This window comes from Mustela nivalis, assembly GCF_964662115.1.
Source record: "Mustela nivalis genome assembly, chromosome: 1".
In the NCBI taxonomy this organism is placed as follows: domain Eukaryota; kingdom Metazoa; phylum Chordata; class Mammalia; order Carnivora; family Mustelidae; genus Mustela; species Mustela nivalis.
The window spans coordinates 17075103-17099229 of record NC_139020.1 but is presented as its reverse complement, the minus strand read 5'-3'; positions in this window follow the sequence as shown (position 1 = coordinate 17099229).

Here is a 24127-nt window from a genome sequence, read left to right as displayed (position 1 = left end):
TCAAGAGTGTGACTTCCCATCATCTTCATCATATTTTATTGACTAGAAGGAGGTCCCAGGCCCTACCTATACTCTGGAAGAGGGGATTATACAAGGTGTCAACATTGGGCCATAGGTATCCCTGAGGCCACCTTAAAGTCTGTCTGTCACATATTTTATACCCTTAACTGAAAAGAAGTATGGAGAAATTAAACATTGGACATAACCACAGATATATTCTGTGCCCTCACTTTAAGATCACATCACCTTGAGCATTCATAAGCATGGCAAACAGATCTCCAAAAGAGAAGCACCAAATCTGCTGTCCCAATGCAGTAATCTGGCCATGAGCTATGGCAATACAGGGATTTGTAGTTGAGACTATGGACAACATAGTGGGGAAATGGACTTCAGTGAGGAGGAAAGAAGGAAGGGTGACCTACTCTTTTCTGATGGAAAGAACAGTGTCTTTAGCACCCTCATTCTCAAAATACAGAGATTCTAAGAGGCCAAAAGAGATTCAGCTGTAGGCTAGGGAGAAGAGTGAATCCTACAGATGTTCCCAGGTTTAAGGATCACAGAATTTGATTCCTACACAGCCTCAGGAGTAATAAAGTCTACCCCTGGCAGTGTGGTTCCAGAGCAGACTCAGACTAAGCTATAAAGTGGCCCATCTCAAGGTGCCTCACCTGGGGCATGGAGGTCAAGATAGCAAGAACAGAAGTAGCTGACACGACCAAAGGGACAGCAAACCTGGTGTCACTGAGAGTGGTGGCAAAATTCTCATCACTGAGGAGAGAATGGGGTTTAGAAGGAGAGCCAAACCACTCATCTACCACTTTCCAATAGGGGCTTCCTCAGAAATAATTTTTTTTTCCCAACAGTGGAATGATCCATAAGTTCTGTATTATATTACTCTGGACTGATGGAAAATATGAATATTTCCTCACAGGACTTTACAAGGCCTCGACAACATAGATTATAAAGGTTTCCAATGTATATTAAGTACTCAGCATATTCCATTTTCATTTTCAATTAATAAAAAGAAATATCCAAACTGGTATCTACTTGATAGCCTTTTCAAGGTTGAGATCATTGTGTGACTAAAATATTTTTACTTAAAGTAGGATTGGGTAAATTCAGCTAAAGCAACCTGTATGGTTTTGTGGGGGCTTTTCAGACTCTAAGATCTTCTACTTCCTTCATAATTGGCATGTTGCTAGAACTCGATTGACACATATGACAAAACATATATAAAAAAGGTGTATGTTTTGTCTTGTTCCTGTTGGGAATGGGTAAGGGAAAGAGTGCTGGTGGGCTGGCCTATCAGAACCTGAATCAGGGTAGGATCTTGGGAAACCAAATAGACTTGGTGTCGACATTGATCTAAAGCTACCCACAAAAAGTGAAACAGAATTGTATTCAAGGGATACTAACAAGTATGAGGTATGAGTTGTCACCAATGACCAAGAAAGAAGTTAAGAAGTAAAATAGAACACAATCCTGTGGAAAAACAGCAAAACCTTCCAGGCAAGGTGGGTTTCATGGACATATGACCGGTATAGTCATACGTGCCCACACTAAAGAGGATTCTATGCTGGGTTTAATGTTCTGCCACTGTCATCATGAACTTCATAATAATTTTTCAATAAATTTCAATAAATGTATCTCTTTTTCACTTTGCACTGGATTCTCCAAATTTTGTAGCCAATCCTGCATCTAGGCCCAGACCTTTGATAAAGATGCAGGGTAAGAGATAGAGTCTTCTAGCAGGATGGCCACAGCGACAGCTGGAGCAGAGGACAGAGTCACATAGCCATTGAAAATAGGTAAATGTGACAATTCATCTTGAGCAAACTGTTATTTACTGTTCAGGGTCCAGAGCTTGCCAATTGGAAAACTTTCATAGGCAAAGATTTCTACCCATATTTTATGTTGTTTTTTTTTAAATTGCTGTTACTATTTAGTTAAATAATTCTTTATAAGGTTTTTAATGATTTCCCCTTCTCTGACCTTCCAAAAATTATTTGTGACTCTGTTTATTAGTCTCCTTGTCAGCATGCCAGACTGACTAAGTTAAAGGGAAGCACTGTGAGCATTTTAAGGGGAAATCAGTGTTACACGCAGACACACACACACACACACACACACACACCCTGTGTTAATACCCCAAAACAGAATTCTGTTAGTTTCCATATAATATACAAATGAATGCTTAATAATATGTAAAACATCATTCTGTATATATTCGTGCAATGTTTTATGAAACCAAAACTTGCTGTTTAGGTATATTTTTAGACATGGTTTCCAAAGGCATTGACACGGCCTATTAGAAACAGTGTAAAACAGTATCTAGGCAGAAAGAATAAAAACAAATGAAATACACAGGCTTATTTATTTATTCTTTCACTTATTAGACAGGCTCAGATGGCAATTTGCAGTTATATACAATCTATTCTGAAAAGTTGTAAATAATGTCAATATTAGTTTCCTGACAAGGGTGTTTTCTAGCCTGTTCTCTGTCTTTGTCAAACACACACAACACACACACAGGCACACACACACTCTCATAGCTTCACACACGTAAATGCATAGCTCATCTCTCTTCCCTCATCATCCCTCTCTTACTAGTTAAAACCAGCAATGAAAAATAATATAAAAAAAGAGGGCCTGCAGCAAGAGTCCATAAAGATAAATTTACTTTTTCCATTTAGGGTCAGGAAGTAGCATGAGACCTGTTATATATTATAGGACATCCCCTAGGCCATGCTCTCCTACCATCTCAGTGGGTGGAGGTGGGTTGTTTGGAATGCAGCATGTCACAATACACACTCCTTACCTCTGATGATCCCACCCAGTGAGGTGACCTGAATTAGCCTCGTGGGACAGAACGAGGGTGGATTATCTACGTGGTCTTATTTCATGCCTTGATAAGCACAAACTTCATGAATCTCATGACCTCATCTAATTATTTTTCTAAATCAACAAATAAATATCTTACCTAGTACACTGTCTAGCAGAAAAGAGACAAAGGGTTCATTCAGACTAGATTAAAAGTCTATCACAACCACCAACACAAAACGAAGGCAACGTGTCTCAACCAGATATACAACAGAAAACACAACAACTATTTCAGCCAGAAAGCTACAAAGGGAGCGCCCTGGTTTCTCCAGAGAATATGTGGATGCTCTCCACCATCCCCCACACTATGGGGAATGAGCTCTCCGCAGCCAGGAAGGAACAGCAGCCCTCACAGTGCAGGTGTTTCTGAGTCATTGGAGAAGCAGGCAGAAAACCCACAAAGCTATTGTTGGTGAAAAATGAGGATTTTAATCTGTGTCTTGCCTTAAAGTGACTATTATAAGTGTTTCCTATGAAATGAAATCTATGCTGAGTCATCAACTAAAAGAACACAGATACCGCCCCCCCCAAACGGCCACGAAAGAACTTTCCATGAGGGTTCAAATGTTATCTCACCATAGCTGTCAACATTTATGTTCTTTCCTCTCTGTTTACAAGTTCTTTTATATTTCCTTCTCTGATCCGTAACCAGTTTGGTCTAAGACTCAGAGACTGAGCCGCTGACCAAATCTATCATTCCAGAATCACGAAAGGCGTGGTATTAAAAAAATGGAAGGAACAGCCATTTCATAGGATAAAAAATGCCATTTCATAAACCAAAAAAGAACATTCATTCCATTTCAGCATGTAAGATAGCACTTGGAAACATTCTGTTGAATTACAAGCATTCTTTGATGTAGGACCAAATCAGATGAAGATTTTCATAATAGCAGTGAGCAATATGTCTTCATAGCAATCTTCCTTTTTTGTAAATCTTGCTAGCATTCGCTAGGATACTAAGATGCCAAAAGTTGTTGATATTTGGACTCTAGATGTTTCCTAATTCAGGAAGGCTGAAATAGCTAAATATTTTTAGTATTTAGTTGTATTTAAACATTAAACATTTTGCAATTTTCTCCTTATTGGAACTTTTCCTTAGAAAAACTTGAGAGTTTAAATTTATTCTTTTTTAAAGATCTTATTTATTTGAAAGAGAGAATAAGTGAGAGAGAGCAGAGCACAAGCAGATGAAAAGGCAGTAGAGGAGAGGGAGGAGCAGACTCCCTGCTGAGCAGAAGGCCAATATGGGACTTGATCCCAGGACCGTGGGATCATAACCTGAGCTGAAGGCAAATGCTTCACCAACTGAGCCGCCCAGCAGTTTAAATTTAAATAAGTGGCAACTCACAGAGGTTAGGTATACATGCATGCCTGTGCTGACACACACCTATGCACATGTATATTGTATCATATATATATATATATATAGAACAATATACATATATACATATCACATATATATACACAAGATGTATATACATCTTGTGTATATATATGTGATATGTATATTACATATAATGTCTAGAGTTTTCAAGGTTAGTTACTATTTCAAGTATTCTGTTCTATAGATGAAGACCATGTGTCAGGTCAAACGCCACAAAAATAGATTCAGAAAATATTCATCATCAAACCTCATAAGTCAAGCTCAGCCTTTAGGGTATAAAAGTCTGGCACCTGGTTCAGTTCCAACTTCTCTCAGACTTGCTGTAAGTTTCTTAATAATTGCTGAAGATCAGGGCAATCCAAAGACAGTGGTGTACACTTCATAACTTACATACTTCACAAGATTATTTTTGAGAAGCAAGGGAAATTTTTATGTGAAATCACTTTTAAATCTATAAAATATTTCACAAGCACAATTTTTTTTTGTCTACAGCTATATCCATTATTTTGAGAAAAAGAAAGTGGTTGAATTCCAACATAAATTGTTCAGTGGAGTATTTTTCATAATGTTAATGTGAAATCAAAGAGAGAAAAAAGTAAAAGAGTCATTCTAATCACAGTAAAATGATTTCTTAGAAGATATAAATTGTATTTTAATACACAATAATATCTTAGAGACAACTAATAAATGTTAACTAATTTTTCTACTTTCATAAAATAAGAGCATATCTAAAACTGGGTTAAGAATTGGAGACTATTTTTTTACCATGGAAAATCAAACACAAGAGGGCATCCCTACATTTGTCTAAAAAGATTCCCCCAAATGGATTTCATATACTTAGTATGCATTCTTCATTTGATCTAATAGCTCTTTATATGCCTGAAGCAGAGCACACTTTCTAAAATTTATTAGTCCCAAATATCACAGTCTTTTCACATTATGAACTTCACACACTACCCATAAAATACTCTCCCTCATGAGGCTGTAATTCCTTTTTTGGCTAAAAAAATAGTTTCAACATACTTAGTGACTTAAAGTTAGAAAAATCTAACAAAGACTAATGTGTATTGCACAGGACATAAATACTCTGAATTTTAAAGCTTTAAAAGATAAACCAACCAAGAGCTCTCAAATATCTTTTTTGCGCCTTTCCCTTTCTCCCATTTTGCCCAGCTATTACACAAACCCCAATTCTGTCAAAAGGTCCAGAGGCAGCACAGTTTGATGTAAGGTCCCTGAGGAGGGGATCTGTAATCAAAATCTTCCCAGGCCTGAGGTAGGTGAGGAACAAGTTAATAGAAATCACACATATGTTGAGTTAGAATAAAAAACACAGAAGGCTTACCCTCCACCCTCCATCTGGAACAGAACTTTGGAAGGTACAGGAGTATACAGACATGCCTTATTTTATCGTGTTTTGCTTTCCTGCACTTCACGGATATTGTCTTTTTTACAAATCTGAAGTTTGTGGCAGCCATGTGTTGGCTGAGTCTATCAGCAAGTCTACCGTTTTTCCCACAGTGTTTGCGCACTTCATGTCTCTGTATCAGTTTGGCAATTCTCACATTATTTCAAATGTTTTCAGATGTTTTTGTTATTACTATATTTATTATGGTGATCTGGGATCATTGTTCTCTGGAGTTACTATTGTAAATGCTTTGGCAAGACACATCTACATGTGCACTTAACGAACTTAATCAATAAATGCACATGTATTCATCTATTCCCTGTCTCTTTCTCTTTCCTTGGGATTCCCTAAGACAAAGTGAAATTGAAATGTAGCCAATTAAGAACCCTATCATGGTCTCTAAAATTTCAAGTGAAAGGAAGAGTCACACATTTCTCACTTTAAATCAAAAGCTAGAAATGATTAAGCTTAGAGAGAAAGGCTTGTGAAAAGCCAGGAGAGGACAAAATCTAGGACTTTTGCATCCAACAGTTAACACTAACTGTGTATACAAAGGAAAAGTTCTGGAAATTAGAAGTGTTACTGCAGTGTACATTCAAATGATTAAAAAAAAAAAAGAGGTGAAACAGCCTTATTGCTGGTATGGAGAAAGTTTTAGTGGTTTGGAAAGAAGATCAAACTAGCCACAACATTCCCTGAAATCAAAGCCTAATTCAGACAGAGCAAGGCCCTCACTCTCTTCAATACCAAGAAAGATGAAAGAGGTGAGGAGACTGTAGAAGAAGAGTTTAAAGCTAGCAGAGGTTGGTTCATGAGATTTAAGGAAAGAAACCTTCTCCATAACATAAAAGTACAAGGTTAAGCCTGAAGTGCTGATGTAGAAGCTGTAGCAAGGTGTCCAGAGGATTTCGCTAAGATAATTAATGAACGTGGCTATACTAAACAGTAACAGATTTCCAATCTAGATGAAACAGTTTCCTATGGGAAGAAGACGCCATCTAGGGCTTTCATAGCTAGAAAGGAGAAATCAATGCCTGGCTCCAAAGCTCTAAGGGACAGGCTGACTCTTACTAGGAGCTAATGCAGCTGGTGGCTCTGTTGACTCCGGCGTTCATGGACCATTCCAGAAATGCTAAGAGCCTTAAGAATTATGCTAAATCTACTTTGCCTGTGTCCTGTAAATGGAACAACAAAGGCTGGTTGAAAGCTATCTGTTTATAACCTGGTCTACTGAATATTTTAAGACCACTGTTGAGGAAAAAAAAAAAAAAAAAGATTACTTTTGGGGTGCCTGGGTGGTCCAGTCAGTTAAGTATTGTACTCTTGATTCTGGCTCAAGTTATAATCTCAGGGTCATTGGCTTGGGCCCCATGTTGGACTCCATGTTCAGTACAAAGTCTGCAGGAGATTCTCTCCCTCCCTCTCCCTCTGCCCTTCCCCCACTCATGCTCTCTAAATAAATAAATAAATACAATCTTTTTAAAAAACAAGAAAAGATTACTTTTAATACTGCTCATTAACAAGGCTTCTGTTCACCCAAGAGCTCTGATGGAGATGTACAATGAGATAAATGTTGTTTTCATGCCTATTAACATGACGTCCATCCTGCAGCCCATGGAATAAGGAGTAATTTTGACCTTCAAATCTCATTATTTAGGAAATACCTTTCATAAGGTTATCACTGCCATAAATATTGATTCTTTTGTTGGAGCTGGGCAAAGTAAATTGAAAACCCTTCTTGGGGGTGTCTGGGAGGCTCAGTGGGTTAAAGCCTCTGTGTTCGGCTCAGGTCAGGATGCCAGGGTCCTGGGATCGAGCCCCGCATCGGGCTTTCTGCTTAGCAGGGAGCCTGCTTCCTCCTCTCTCTCTATGTGTCTGCCTTTCTGCCTACTTGTGATTTCTCTCTGTCAAATAAATAAATAAAATCTTAAAAAAAAAAAGAAAGAAAGAAAAGAAAACCCTTCTTGAAAAGATTTACTGGGAAAGAATATTTGTGATTCATGAGAAGAGGTCAAAATATCAACATTAACAAGTTTCAAAGAAGTTGATTCCACCCCTCTTGGGTGACTTTGAGGGTTTCAAGATCAGTGGAGGAAGCACAGATGTGGTGGAAATGGCAAGAGAACTGTAATTAGAAGTGGATCCTGAAGATGGGACTGAATTGCTACCATCATATGATAAAACTTGAACAGATGCAGTTGCTTCTAATGGATGAGCAAATAAAGTGTTCTTTTTTTTAAAAGATTTTATTTATTTATTTGATAGAGATCACAAGTAGGCAGAGAGGCAGGCAGAGAGAGAGGAGGAAGCAGGGTCCCTGCTAAGCAGAGAGCCCAACACGGGGCTCCATCCCAGGACCCTGAGATTATGACCTGAGCCGAAGGCAGAGGCTTTAACTCACTGAGTCACCCAGGTGCCCAAGAAAGTGTTCTCTTGAGATGGAATCTACTCCCACATCCTGAAGATGATCTGAGGATTGTTGAAATGAGAACAAATGATTTAGAATACTACATGAACTTAGTTGATAAAACATCAACAATTTCCTAGAGAATTTACTCCAAGTTTGAAAGAAGTTTTTTGGGTAAAATGCTATCAAATGGCAATGCATGATATAGAGAAATTGTGCATGAAAAGAAGAGTCAATTGATGTGGCAAACTTTACTGTATTTTTTTAAAAATTATTTATTATATATATATATATATATATATAGAGAGAGAGAGAGAGAGAGAGAGAGAGAAAGAGAGAATGAGCAGGAGGGACAGAGGGAAAGAGGGAGAGAAAATCCAAAGCAGACCCCATGCTGAATGCTGAACCTGTCACAGGACTTGATCCCAGGACCCCCAGATCATGACCCAAGCTGAAACCAAAAATTAGATGCTTTACTGACTGTGCCACCCAGGTGCCACCTTGCTAAGGGTTGCTAAGGGTTGGTATGTTTGTGGCAACTTCTTATCAGGCAAAGAGAGAGGAGGAAGAGAGAGAGAGAGGAGGAGAGAGTCAGCAGCCATCAATATCAGTCAGCAGCCATCAATATCAGTCAGCAGCCATCAATATCAAGGCAAGACCTTCCACTAGCAAAAAGATTATGGCTTGCTGAAAGAAGAAGATCAAACTAGCCATGTGTCGTGTGCCCTGTCAGTGCTAAGATATAAGACAGTGGGATAGGGAGGCACTATTTTGGGAAGATTGTTGGGAAGATTGTTGAAGAAGACCTTTCTGATAGCGTGTTGTTCAAATAACTGTGATAGTGTTTAAGATAACAGAAATAGAAAGGGCCAGAATACTGAAGTTGCAGCATGTTTGATATCTCTGAAGAACAAAAAGATGACAATGTAGCTAAAGCAGAATGAATAAGCAGAACCCTGGCAGGATATGAAATTAGAGAAGTATCAGAGAGCAAATTAGACAGGGCTGATGGTTCCTTATAAGGAGTTGGCCCTTATTCTGTAAGAAAGAAAAGAAAGAAAGAAAGAAAAAGGATGAAAGAGAAAGAAGGAAAAAAAAAGAAAGAAAGATAGAGTGAGTTGATCTGACATTTGATTTTTAAATATTACTTTAGATCATATGCAGTAGATTGATGTCAGGCAATGAAAAAGATCTGTTAGGTGACCATCACAGTGTTGCAGGTGAGAACTGATGGTAGGTTCGACCAGCTTAGTAGCAGGGCAGATAATGAGAAATGGTTAGAGTCTGGATACTGTCCAAGGATTTGCTGAGGGATTAGATGTAGAAAGTGAAAGAAATGAAGGGGTCAAAAGTGACTATAATGCATTTGGCTCAAGAAATTGGACAAATGAGACTACCATATATAGAGAAATGGAGTACTGGAAGAAACAGCTTTCAAGTAGAAGATAAGGAGTTTGGGTTTTCTGAGCTGCTTATTAGGTATCCAGGTGGATATATTAAGTAGACAAATAAATATATTAGTTGGGAGTTTGAGGATGAGTCAATTGTGGAAAGATTAAACTAAAGGGCATTTGGATTAGATAAATCCTTCTGGGATTTTGAGGCAAAATAGGGTCGCTAGTGTTTGGGAAAAACAGAGAATCTTGCAAAGAAAATTAAGAATGAATGATCACTGAATTAGCTGTAGAAGAAAAGAAGCATTTATTCTTCTCGTACCCCTGGGGATAAAAATATATGTTTATAAAAAATAAAAAATTAAAAAAAAAAACTGAAAAAAAAAAAAGAAGAAAAGAAGCAAGAAAAATTCTAGATTTCAAGTGACAGAAGGTTCAGGAAGACAGAGTGATCAGTGGCATAAACGTGTCATATTGGTCCAATTTTTAAAGTTATTCATTATATTCTTTTGTAATTATTTTAGTCTCTGCTGAGTCTATACTTATGTAGACTACTTTGACTTCATATACTGCTTTCTTTGCATATTCCCTACTATTTTCTTGACCAAACTTGCCACTTATTTTATTAGTATTTTCAAAATCACAAGTTTTCAAAAAATCTTTTGAATTTTATCACTTGTTTGTATTACATTTTGCTCTCATCTCATTCCTATTTTTGCTGTTATGTCATATTTTTACTTTCTTTTGGTCTAATCTTCTGCTCTTTATCTAACTCAATGGTTCTCAACTGGAGGTAGTATCTCAAAGAGGACAGAACAGTCATGAAATCTCTTCAACTTATTTTATGGAGCTGGCATAACCTCAGTAGGAAAACCAAAAAAGGATTGTGTAAGATAATTAAATTATAGGCCAGTTTATTCATGACGATCAAAGCAAAAATCCTAAGCAGAATATTGGTAAACCAAACTGGCAAAATAAACAAGAAAAAACGCAACAATGTTGGATTTAATCCAGCAACACAGCATTAGTTTATCGTTAGAAAATTAAATTGTGTATTTAACTCTACTAACAGACTGAAGAGGTTAAAGTATGTGATGTCTGCACAGATAAAGAAAAAATATTTAATAGATTTAACATTCATTTATGACAAAAGTATAATAATAATAAACTTGAGTAGAAGAGAGTTTATATAGTTTTTGAAAGTGCATCTAAAATATTGCAAACATAGGGCGCCTGGGTGGCTCAGTGTTAAGCCTCTTCCTTCAGCTCAGGTGGTCCTAGGCTAGAGACCCACATGGACTCCCTGCTCAGCGAAGCCTGTTTCTCCCTTTCCCACTGCCCTGGCTTGTGTTCCCTCTCTCATTGTGTCTCTTTCTGTCAAATAAATAAATAAATAAAATTTTTAGATAAGATAAGGTAAAATAAAATCATAAAATAAAACAAAATATTGCAAACACTAATCATGAAACATTAAAAGCATTCCTTTTAAATTTGAAGAAAACTCACTACAGTTTCAACTATTTAAAACTATAATGAAAGCAATAACAAACCTGGAAAAATGTATAAAAAAGTTTAAATACTGGTAAGGAAAACATAAAATTGCTCGTATTAGCACTTCTCATGGCTATTGCTATAGGGTACCCCAGTGGATTGTCAAAATATTATTAAATTACTGAGAGAATTTAATAAATACATTGGAGATAAAATAAAATTAATGCTGTTAATAGTTAGGAAATAAAAACACCAAGATAAAAGCTATTATTTCCATCATATCTACATTTATAACTATGTATATATACACAGTTATATGGTTTGGTTCTTCAGAAGCTAATGTTATCCATATTTCAATCTTTGTCTAATGTTCAGTATTTATCATTTTCTTTCAAATCCTCTTTACCTTTTGATTTATTTTTTATTTTTTTAATTTTTTATTTTTTATAAACATATATTTTTATCCCCAGGGGTACAGGTCTGTGAATCACCAGGTTTACACACTTCACAGCACTCACCAAAGCACATACCCTCCCCAATGACCATAACCCCACCCCCTTCTCCCAACACCCCTCCCCCCAGCAACCCTCAGTTTGTTTTGTGAGATTAAGATACCTTTTGATTTTTTAAATTTTTCTTTTCTTCAGTCTCTTAAAGTCATTAACAGTTATGTTTGTTCGTTCTTATATTTCTTCAAAGTTCTTCAAACTTTGCCTTAAATTCTGAAATAATTTTTTCTTTTATTTCTAACATTTTTTGAGTTCTGACCAATTTATATTGTTCTTCAAACCTGTATCATTTTCTTTAAGTTTTCTAGCTTATTTTGACTGAATAAGTTATAGTTTTGATCAGTTTGGGGCATACATCTGTCACATGTATTTCACAGTGTAAAAAAGAATGTTGCTCTTCTCGGTGCCATTGATTCTCATTTTCTCAAAACACCTTTGTATGGGATTTGACTTTGAAATCACTTTCTGTTCCTTGTTTTTACATGAAATTTAATTTTTCTGAACTTTTGAAGGAGGCAGCGTTTCAGATAGCTTTTCTAACTTCCCAAGCTCCTTCATTTAGTTATACAGCCATTGTTTTTTGGAGACTCTCCGTTTTGTCTCCTTCCTGCTTGTATCTGGGCATTGTAACTCCTCTTTTCTCATTGTGCTGCTCAATTTTTATTCCACTTCTACCAGTTTGCCTTTGGTGCAGGACCCTGGCCTGGAAGGGAGCTGTAGGATGGTGAGTTTCAACAGTTCTGGGGGCCGCACGGCTGCAGAGCCTTCTTTGTATGCTGGACCCCTTGCACTCATCATTACCACCACTGACAAAAATCCTTCCTGATTTCAGCTTTTGTTTGCACATTGGCTCTGTCTGCTTTTCCGTAAATACTATTTTCACATTTTTCTCTTCTCAGGTAAGGGAGACATTATCTCTTCCCTCTTCTCTTTTCTACACAAATGCTGAAACCCTGAAGTCTTGTTCCTGTGAAACATTTTGCTTTCACTTGCTTAAATTTTGGGGTTACCTTGGTACTTTTATTGAGAGGGTTGTACATGGGATTTTAAATTTGCAATCTCATTGCTCTGTTTAGTTTTACATGGAGATCCATGGAGAGTCACAAACGGTACCTCTACCAATGCTGCCAGCTGTCCAGCATCAGGTGTCTCTAACTTTTTCAAGGGAAAATGAGCATGTATTAATGGGACTTTTTAATTTTTTGCATGAATGAAATCATAGAAAGTGGTTCCAATTTACATTGTGAGCATTTTGACTTTGACTTTATTTGGATTATGTGACTTTTCCTGGTGCACAAGAATGGATGGAAGGACTGGGGTAATTTAATCTTCTTTCTTTCTTTTCTTTCTTTCTTTCTTTCTTTCTTTCTTTCTTTCTTTCTTTCTCTCTTTCTTTCTTCTTTTCTTTCTTTCAAAAGCACACCAGCAAGCACAAGGGCAGGGATGGTCAGAGGGAGGGAAGAAGAGTCCCAAGCAGGTTCCTGCTCAGCGTGGAGCCTATTTCAGAGCTTGATCTCATAACCCAGAGATCATAAGCTGAGCTGAAATCAAGAATTGGACACTTAACTGACTGAACCACGAGGCACCAGGACTGGGGTAACTTAAGATGAGACATAAAATAGGAATTATATATAGGTTTCCAAAGTCATTTTAAAAGGGTTTGGTGAAAGTGACTGAACATCCACTCTGTGCCTGGCTCATTTCTGTTGTTTTAGAAAGATATACAGAAGCAGCAAAGGGTAGAGTGGCCTCATGCTTCACTAAGGGGATGGTAAGTGGTCTTTGCTGGCGAGGGCTTATAAAAAAGACTCAGTATTCCAGGCCTTCTAACAATGGACTTCCCATTATGTGGAGTAGCATCAGCTTAATTGTTCCTATTTAGGTCTTCAGCTTAAGCCCAGGACCTACTTTACAACATCCCTGGAGTCCATTATAGACCTCCCACATTTTGAAGGTCATTTTTTAGTTAATTGCACACAGGTCTGGCTCAAGCTTTCAAAATTCCATCTATTTAACAATGTATTTGTCAGGTTTCTCCATTCTTAATGTTCTGTCCTTCTAGAACCCCTCAATACCAAAGTTTGTATTTGTTAGGGTTCTTCAGAGAAACGGAGCCAATCAGATATATGTAAGTAAAAGGAGATTCATTACAAGAGACTGGATCCCACAATTATGCAGGCTAGCAAATCCATTCTGCAGTGTGGGCCAGCAGGCTGAAGACTCAGGAAAGCCAATGGTGCAGAAAAAGTCCAAAGGCAGGTCTGCTAGAGAATTTCCCTCTTGCTCACGGAGACTGGTCTTTTTTGTTCTATTTAGGCCTCCAGTTAAGTGGATGAACCCACTCACCTTATGGGAAGCAATCTGCTTTCTCAAAATTTACCAATTAAAATATTAATCTCATCCAAAATGCCATCTAGATTGACACATAAATTAACCATCACATTTACCTTGGACTGGATTAAATTTTTAGACTGGGAATTCTCCCCAGTACCTAACAGGGGAATTAATTAACAAAACAAAACAAAAACTTCATGTCTGTTCAAGAGTGATTTTTCTTTCATTTACAATTCAGTCACTTCCACAGAGCATCAAGAGACATTGGGCAAGAGTACCTCTCAAACCCCTCCACCCTCTCTGTAATTTTTAAAAAATATATTACTTACTTATTCCAAAGTAGGTGGGAACAGAGGGGGAGGGACAAGTAGATTCCATGCCTAGCACAGAGCCTGATGTAGGGCTTGATCCCAAGACCCTGAGATCATGACTTAAGCCAGAACCAAGAGTCAGAAACTTAACTGACTGAGCTATCTAGGCACCCTGTAATTCTACTTTAATCCATATAAATTATGTATTTAACCTGGACTAATGAACAAAAAGTGATATAACACTTTATGGTTATAAGTTCATATAATGATAATTATGGACTTTTTCTTGAAGAATAAGCTCAAATTAATATGAAATAATATTTTTGTATCTTAAACACATGCCAGATTTTTCACATTTAATAGAAGAGCTATATAGTCATGTACTTCTTTCCCTACATTTTAATAATTTTAAAACATTTTGTCTATATGTATTGATTTCTGTGAAACATTTAGATGTCTTCCTTTTCAGATCATCCAAAAAGACATAAAATTATATATATGACTTTCTTCCCTAAATCTTATACATTATCATCCTGTAATGAAGAATAGTAGAATTCTGAGATCAAGAAGGAAATATTGAGGGGCACCTGGGAGGCTCAGTCAGTTAAGCATCGGCCTTCAGCTCAGGTCCTGATACCAGGTCCTGGGACCCAGTTCTGCATCAGGCTCCCTGCTCAGTGTGGAGTCTGCTTCTCTCCCTCCCTCTGCCTGCTGCTCTTTCTGCTTGTTCTCTCTCTCTCACTACTGCTTTCCTTGTCAAAAAAATAAATCAAATCTATAAATTTTTTTGAAAGAAGGAAATATTGATTCAAATGACAGGAACATCATATACTAATGTACACATTTATTTAATTTTAACCATCCTCATCTCTATCATTTTGATTCATTTTCTGTAATTTCTATTCTCATATGTGTGGGAGCCTAAGTTTCATTAGGTGATGGAACAGAGGTCTTGGGGTAGTAGTAGCTTGAGGCTCATTCTGAACTTTATCTTAATTAAGTGCTGTCTACTCACCAGTGTGCCTGTACTCACCAGTGTGATGGCACTGGATTGATTCTGCCCTGGACAAAGGAAGACTACATGCTTATCTCTAGTTTTGCTGTGATGGTTCCTCAAGCTATTTCTGTGAAGAAATTCTTCCTGGTTATTTGATTTTAAAGGAAGAAATTCTCGGGCGCCTGGGTGGCTCAGTGGGTTAAGCTGCTGCCTTCAGCTCAGGTCATGATCTCAGGGTCCTGGGATCGAGTCCCGCATTGGGCTCTCTGCTCAGCAGGGAGCCTGCTTCCCTCTCTCTCTGTCTGCCTCTCCATCTCCTTGTGATTTCTCTCTCTCAAATAAATAAATAAAATCTTTAAAAAAAAATAAAGGAAGAAATTCTCATCACAGCACTGATGTTAGCACACATTACTAAGTATATAAGCCAACCAGCTACATATTTGATCCCCAACTAGTACCCATTGTGTGCCAGGGGAAGAGGTGATAAGATATTCCATTAAAAAACAACCTAAAATGAGCAACAAGAACCAAAAATGCAGATGAATTTTATCTAGTTCATGTGATATAGATCCAGGAAAAAATCATCTATTAAAATATAGAAAATCTTACATATTTGATGGCCATCATAACTTATTTCTGTTCCATTAATTTGAAAAGTACTCCCTAAAAAACTCACCAATGTGTTTTTCAGTGTTGTTGATTCATCTCTTATACATTTGCTGAGAAAAATATGTTTAATGTCCTGGGTCAAAATGAACTGTTGAAATTACTGAAGGTAAAGTATAATTAATCTATGTGAAATAATTAAATTATTAAAAAAACACATTTGGGTGAATCCAGGAAGTTTACTATTTATTTGTCTTAATTAATTTAGTGTCAAGAGTGCTTTTTATAAAATTTATGAGACACTGCGCACTTAATAGCTTTTCCCAGATTTCAATATACAGCAAATGTATCTTCTGTGAAAAATTGAAATTGTTTTCCTCATTTTGATTTGCAGCAGTATTTATCAGGTTCTGGTTTGCAGTTCATAGTATGTATTTTATTTCATGAATGCTCTTTATTGATAGTGATTAGCTATTTTGTTTCCATTTCAGAATAATTTAAAAATGATATATTTATATCATACACATTTTTGATCCAGTTCAAAATAACAAATCAGAGAATATTACTATTCTTTTTGTTTATTTTAAATTTTGGAAGAAAAATTTCATAAGAACGCAAACATTCCATCTTCAATGGAATGTTAGAGATCACCTGAAGGATCAGCATAAATTAATTCCCATTATACAAATCTATTGGTATAAAGTGAAGAAACTGTAGTTTGGATTTGTTTTGATCTGATAATGCTTCAACAAAACAGAGCCCAAGATAAGTTTAAAGTATTAGTGCCTATTAAAGTCACCCAAGAAACACTACCTGATTTATCCTTTTTTTTTTTTTTTTCTAAGATTTTGTTTATTTGACAGATAGGGAGACCGTAAGAGAGGGAACACAGGCAGGAGGAGTGGGAGAGGGAGAAGCAGGCTTCCTGCTAAGCAGGGAGCGGATATGGGTCTGAATCCCAGGACCCTGGGATCATGACCTGAGCTGAAGGCAGACACTTAAAAACTGAGTCACCCAGGTGTCCCAACCACCTGACCTATCCTTAAAGTCAGGTTTCATGGTCAAAGCTGAAGACTGAAATGTAAAAGTTGACCAAAGGAAGGTCTTATTTACATCTATGCCCTGACTGAAAGTGATTCCACATATACCGGCTCAAGCTGTGGAGCACATTTTTGTGATATTGAAAAACAATTCTATTTCTTTGGCTTTAAATGTCTCAGTTCACTCAACCTACTGACTTACGTGTGAAGGATTTGAGTTTCTGTAAATGCAAGAACCCCTCTACCTCTCCCTTTTCAGTAACATTTTAATTTCTCTTCTGAAGACTTTCGATCATCTTTTACTTAATTCATAAACTTCCTTTGGCTATTAGTTTTTACTGAATAATGAATTACTTCCAAATATACTGTCCCCCAAACAATAATCATTTATTATTTCTCACAAGTTTGCAGGTTGGCTGGTGACATCTATTGACCTTGCCCAGGGTTGTCTGGCCAACACTAAAGTCTTGCCTTAAATCAGAAAATAATCCAAAATTGCTCCCATCTCTGGATGTTCATCTGGGACTCACTCACATATCTGGCAGTCAGCTGACTGTTCATTGATTTAAGATAACCTCAAGTGGGAAAATTTTCTCTGATTCATGTGGTCTTTCATTCCTCAGTAGGCCATTTGTGCCAGTGGTTCACAAAACCACTTCTAAGATTCAATGATTCACTAGGAGAACTCCTAGGATTCAGTATGTAGTCAAACTCATGGCTATGATTTATTATGCAAAAGGATACAAAGCAAAATCAGCAGAAACAAAGGCATGTGGGGAAAGTCCAAAGAAGACAGGGTACAAGTTTCTAAGAGTCCTCTCCTAGTCGAGTCACCTAGGGCTATACTTAATTCCTCCAGCAATGAACTGTGACAACACATCTGAAATGTTGTCTACCAGGGAATTTCATTAGGTTCAATGTCCACAATTTGTTAGGGGCTGATCATATAAGCACCTTCTATCTGGCATATACCAGAATCCTATACTCTCAGAACAAAAGCAGGAATTCAACAAAAACCATACTGTTTAAACAAATATTTTAAGCATGGTGAGCCATCTTAATAGTTTCAGTGGTAAGAATATTTGAGAAATCCAAGTTTGCAGATGACAGCTTAGGGCCCATCTAGCAAGCAGGTCCTTCCAAGGATAGTAACCCCAGACCTGCCATGTTAACTTTTTACTGGAAACTCTCCCAGGCTTGTTTCTTAGCTAAGGCTGAAGTTCCAAGAAGGCAAGAAGAAATTCCAAAGGCCTCTTGAACACTAGGCTAAGAATTGACATACACTCACTTCTGACAGTGTCCTGACCAAAGTGAGTTCAAAGAATCAAGACAAGAAGATGTAGACTCCATCACTTTATGGAGTGAATGCAAGATCTCATTGACAAGGGCATAAATAGTCATTAATTGTGATCACAAAAAGAATCAATTTTCCATATTTCCCAAACTTCTATCCTTCATCTTAGAAAGTTGTGTTAAGCTAATGACTTGCCTGCTCCTGCCCAAGCAGACATCTTCCATTAGGAGCTTCTATCACATTTCCTTTTGCGTCACATCTGAATAAGATTCTTGTCGTTTTCCAAAAGCTAATTCTCAACTTCAGTTCACTTTAGTGTCTCTCACAGAACTGAAAATACTGGATCGACTGTTGGGGTTCTCTAATTTCTTCTTTTTTACCCTCAGTGTGTGGGTTTGCAATGAAACAGCTGTAACTTCTCAAGGATTTGGGAGATGACTTCTTAGGCAATCCAAGAATGGACCTCCATCAACTTCAGCTCCAGAGATTCAAAGTGTCTATATCCACTGACAAACTGCAGTCACTGTCACACCCAAGAGGTTGAAATTCCCTGGACTCAGTCCATGGAAGAGCAGCCAAATCCCAGACTGATCCATCTCAGGGAGTCCAAATCCATAACTTTCCAAGAGCTCATCCAGCGCTTCTTGGGCAGCTGGTGGAGAATATTTCAGGGAAATTTCCAGGACAGACCAACTGAGATCCCAAATTCTAAGTTTGGGGGAGACTAATTACATGGCAATTAGAAATAATTGATGCCTAACCCTCATTCCCTTTGACATTTTCAGGCTTGCTATGATCAAACCAGAGCATGTCACTCATGGGAGAGTGTTATGGCTTCTATTGGTAAAATGTCACAGCTGTAACAGTTTTTTTTTTTTTTTTTTAGTGGAGTACAGTCTTAATACCCAAAATAGCAGATTTTAGCATGGACTTTAAAGGAACATTCCTCTTAGGACTCTTTCCCGGACAATATAATTCCTCCCCACGACATTTCCTTGGCAGGACAATCTGACCAACTTTGTCTCGGCCCAGACATGACAACACTAACTGCTCTTTCTCAAGAGCTAATAACTGCTCAATCTGATCACCTTCTTCCCACATTCATCTGGCCTGACTTTTACAGCTAATTCAACAATTTCATGCCTAATAGAATGATTTTGAATACAGCAACATTCTTTTAAGTGAAAATGCACTTATAATATTTTTAAAGATTGACGTTTTTGTGGTGAATTTTTGATAGAAAGCCTTTCATGCTGCACACAAACACCATAAATGTATATAGTTTAATATCCAAAGTAAAGACACGCCATTGAAAAGATATTTGTATTTAATCAAAACTGGTCTGTTCTCAGTTAAGGCATCAATAAATTTAAAGGATTAAACAAAAGTTTTTCTCATCTAAATGTCATTTTTTATACAACATTCTTTGCTAAAATCTTTCAAAAGAATATTCTGATTCTGTTAGAAGTGAATTATTTAGTAAGAAAAAATAACTAACTCACATTTGTACTTATTATAGGAAAGGCATGACAGAGAAGACTTCATATATTTTGATCATAATCATAATGATAAATATAACAACTTTGCTCAGGGGTACCATTTTGCAGATGAAAAAGCAAAGAGTTTCAGAGCTTTAGTGGTTTAATCAAGAACATACTGATGAGTAGCAAGACCAGATTGGAATTCAGTTGTGCCTGACTCAAGAGACCAAACATTATTTAAAATAGTAAGTATAATTAGATATATACCAGATACCAACACATGAACACACACTCACATACACACAAACACACACACACAGTTTATATATAGTTGGACATTTTTTAACTTAGAAAAAGGTTACCCCCTTAATTACTCTTTAATCTTCAAAACAGTGTTATTTAATACTTTAATCATGTGCCATAACTAGAATGAAGCCACTTAAGTATGTTATACTGACTATATTCTGGAATGTTCCCTTAGATTCTAAGACTTAGAAGAAGATTGTTGCTAAGATTTTATTTTCTTTCCAAAATGATGATTCTTGGCAGTCAAAGTATGATTTTACTCACAGGAACATTGTCTTAGGGAATTTTCTTGGTAGGAAAATTTTGAAGAGAATTTATAGAAAACACCACTCAGAAAGAGAACTTCCTTTTCAAGGCTGTCTGTAAGAAGACTGGCACTGTCAGAAAATGCCTAAGAAGAGATTTCAAAATGAATCATGGAGACTTTCTCAAAAAGATTCTTAATAAATATTAAGAACATATACCCTGACTTGCCCATTAATTTAACTTTATTCAATGGAATTTTATCTAAAGCATTATAGAAATATGCTGTTATGGTTTCTTTCTTTGTTTCTTAACTATGTCTGTCATCTCTTATCCAAGGAGTTGGTTAGTGGGAGCCTGAGTAGGGGGACATACACTTTGATTTTGCCAGAAAAATTATGAGTGCATTGGCCATAGTCTGAAAAAAAATCAAGTTTTACAAAGATATTTTCAACAGTTAAACTGTCCCTTTGGAGATGAGAGCAAAATAAAGAGCATTTGAAACGTGTTTGTTTTGTTTTGTTTGTTTGTTGTTTGGCAAATCTTCCTCCTTGCTTAGTTTCCTAGAAGAAACAAAAGCAGTAACCCTCAAGAAAGCACTTTAATTTCAGAGTCCATCAATTTCCTATCCTATAGAACATACAAGACTCAGAGCCATTGTTTAGGGAAGACTCTAGTTTACAGGGCACATGAGGGAACACTAGCAAGGCTCATGGAGCCAGGAATGTGCATAGTTCCAGGGAGAAATAAGTCCTTGTTCTACCTTCTGATAATAACATGATTAACTAACACTTATGTGAAATATGTTACAATCCAAACACTGTATTAAGCACATTGCATGTATAAAACTAATATTCCTTGGCATACTCTAATTTTGTCCCTTGTACAGACTAGGAAACTGAGAACAGAGGTTGGGTCACCTGTCCATGTTAACATAGAATCAATGTAATGCGTTGAACATGAAAATCAGCATTATATTCCCCCCATCTACTACCCTATCCTGCCTCTGAAATAAGATCACAGCTGATGGGATTGAGAACACATCTTTGGGATCACCTTTTCCTAGCAGAGGCCAGATGGACTCCACATCACGCCACAGAGCCACTGCAATTCTGGACAGATCCTGCAGTTACGAAGAGAGGAAGAAACCAGGAAGAACTGGACGTCCTCACTAAGCCAAAATTGGTGTCCCTGCAGTGAAAATCCTGACAAGCCATGTCATCTGAACTTCATTAGAGCAACATGAATAACCCCTTGAGACATGACCTACCGCATACAAAACCTTTTCGAATCTTGCCCAAGCTTCCCTATGTCACCAACAAGAATCCAGAGAGGGAACTCCAGATTAAAATTAGGGCTTCCTAAACCCATTCATCTTTTTGTTACACTTCTTAGCCTCTCCTCTATTTTTCTCCTTCTCTTCTCAAGATGGTTTGTGTTTTCCCAAATCTGTCTCTTTCCAAAGTCCTTTTCTCTTTGGACCTATTGCTAAAAACACATTATGAGATGGGCTTTTCCACACTGGAACTGTGAGGGATACAGATGAGAAGAAAGAGTCATGAGATTGTCTCTTTTCCTTATAGCATTCCCCTTTGCATTCATCATGCCGATTTTTAACCGTATTCTTTCCATGACCGCTTCCTGTTGTGGTCGCCCACTTCTGCCTATATCCCACCTTCAGAACTTAGAACTTGGAGTTTTGCCCGAGAGAGGGGACAAAACTATTTTTCAGAGGGATTCTGAAAAATAGTTTATCTATCAACATTCAAGTAACAAATTCAGGAACAAATTCAGTAACCAAAAAACAAATAAAAATAAACTTTCTAGACGTGACTTTATGTTAGTAAAGTCCAGTGCAGAGCACATACATCTCAGCTGACTTGCATGCTTAATAACTTCGTATCAATTACAGCCATTTAGAGACACATTAAGGGCGAACTTTCAGAGAATAACTCTGTCAGACCACAACCGTTGGTGGGTTTAGGTGTTTGGAAAGCCCCCCTGGAGAACTATGGGTTGTGCTTTCTGCTGGCATGCTGTTCTAAGCCTCAATGGATCTGTTTAGATTTCTTTCCTAGGAATTTTGTCTTCTGTCTACACAGAGATTTGTTTTATTCAGCTTCTAGAACATTCGATAAGTAATCCTAAAAAACCACATGTTTTGAACTGTGTTTAGAAAGTTTCTTCAGGGCGCCTGGGTGGCTCAGTTGGTTAAGGAACTGTCTTCCTCTCAGCTCATGATCCTGGAGTCCCAGGACTGAGTCCCACATCAGGCTCCCTGCTCAGCAGGGAGTCTGCTTCTCCTGCTGACCTCTCTCCTCTCATGCTCTCTCTCAAATAAATAACAAAAAATCTTAACAACAACAAGAAAAGTTTCTTCAGCCTTTGAGATTTCCACCTCCTATTTCCAAAATGAGCAGCTAATCTGACTGGAATCAGACCATTCGAGTTTACCATTATAGTCCATACTCAAGACTTATTAGATGTGTGCTAATAATGAGTTCACATTTGAGGAAATTATATATACGAAAAGAGAAAAATTTATCTACTTAGATCATTTATGTGTGCAATTATAATCACTGAATAACTCTTAATTTTTTGTGACTCTATGAACATTTCCTTAGGAAAACATAGCTACAGAATTCCATGGCATGTGCAAAACAATATATACTTAAATTTAGAATTTCTTTTTCAATCCATGAACAGCTTAAAATTGGATGGAGTTCTATTTCTATAAATTTATTTTATAGGAACATAAAATGAAATTTCTAAAGAAATTAGACTTCACCCACTTTACACCTCAGTTTCTTTTATTTGCTTACATGTTATGTGATCTTGACTTAAAATTTGAAAGTGTCTTCCGCATTAGTTCTATTTGAAATTGCTGCAGATTTTTCTTTATTTTCAAATATAATTTCACTCAGTTTCCCCCTTAGATGCATGATTCATCAAATGCTGATTTTATAGACAACAGATTCAAAATCCAATAATTATAACCAAGGTTTGAATAGTAATTTACCCCTCTGAATACACCAACCAGTCAGTTGCTAAAATAAACATTATCCTCAATATAATTGAATATTTATATTGTGAATGCAGAGGTTATACAACAAAGATTCTAGGGTTTGAAGAAACATTTAGAAGTTAAGTTACTGTAGAAATTGCCCTTGCATACTTTGACCCATGATCACATGGCCTTTTCTTGGAACATTTCCAGAACCTCATTACTTACAAAACAGTTCTAGTCAGTAAAGATTTTTCATTGGACTGAGCACCAAATTTCTCTATTTAGTCCAGATTTTGCTCTCTTAGCCAACCCAGAATAGCCCTAGTCATTTTTATCCAAGAGAATTCCTCATATATATTCTACTTTCTATAAAATTCCCCTTTACTGATGTTTACAGAAGTCATAATAAATGAAAACTAAGAAAACCAAAGACTTATGATTTCTTCAGACACATTCTATGTCTAAATTATATTTCACATATTGAGAAAAAAATTAAACTAAAAGGTCAGGAAGGGGAAAACAATTAGGAGAAAATAAAATATATATTTGTTTTTAAGGCTAAATTTCCTAATTAAGTATTTGAGATACATCACATACCTAAGTCAAATATTTTATAATTTAAGAGCTATAATATTAAGAGTAATATTAATACAATCTACATGGTTTTTAATATTTCTCCTTTTAAAAACATCCAGCAATTGGCTGAACTAACGTAAAACATCTTCCGTATTATTTTTATCTTTATTGATGTAACATGATACATGAGTGTCTCATCCATTGTTTTGTGAAAATGATTTCTTTTTGAGATGTGAGGACTTGTTTAGTTTAGTCTAAAAATAACAAAGGAAATCGTAAAGAATATAATAGACTATCCTATTGGCTTTGCTACAACAAATGGAACAATAAATTTCTAAGGATGTACATTGTTATTACTGAACAAAACATAAAGTTAATGAGATGTGTCCTTAACAGATAAGGATGGCTCTCGTGACGTTAATGATTTTAGATTTTAGTCTTCTGTGTGGCAGACTCTTA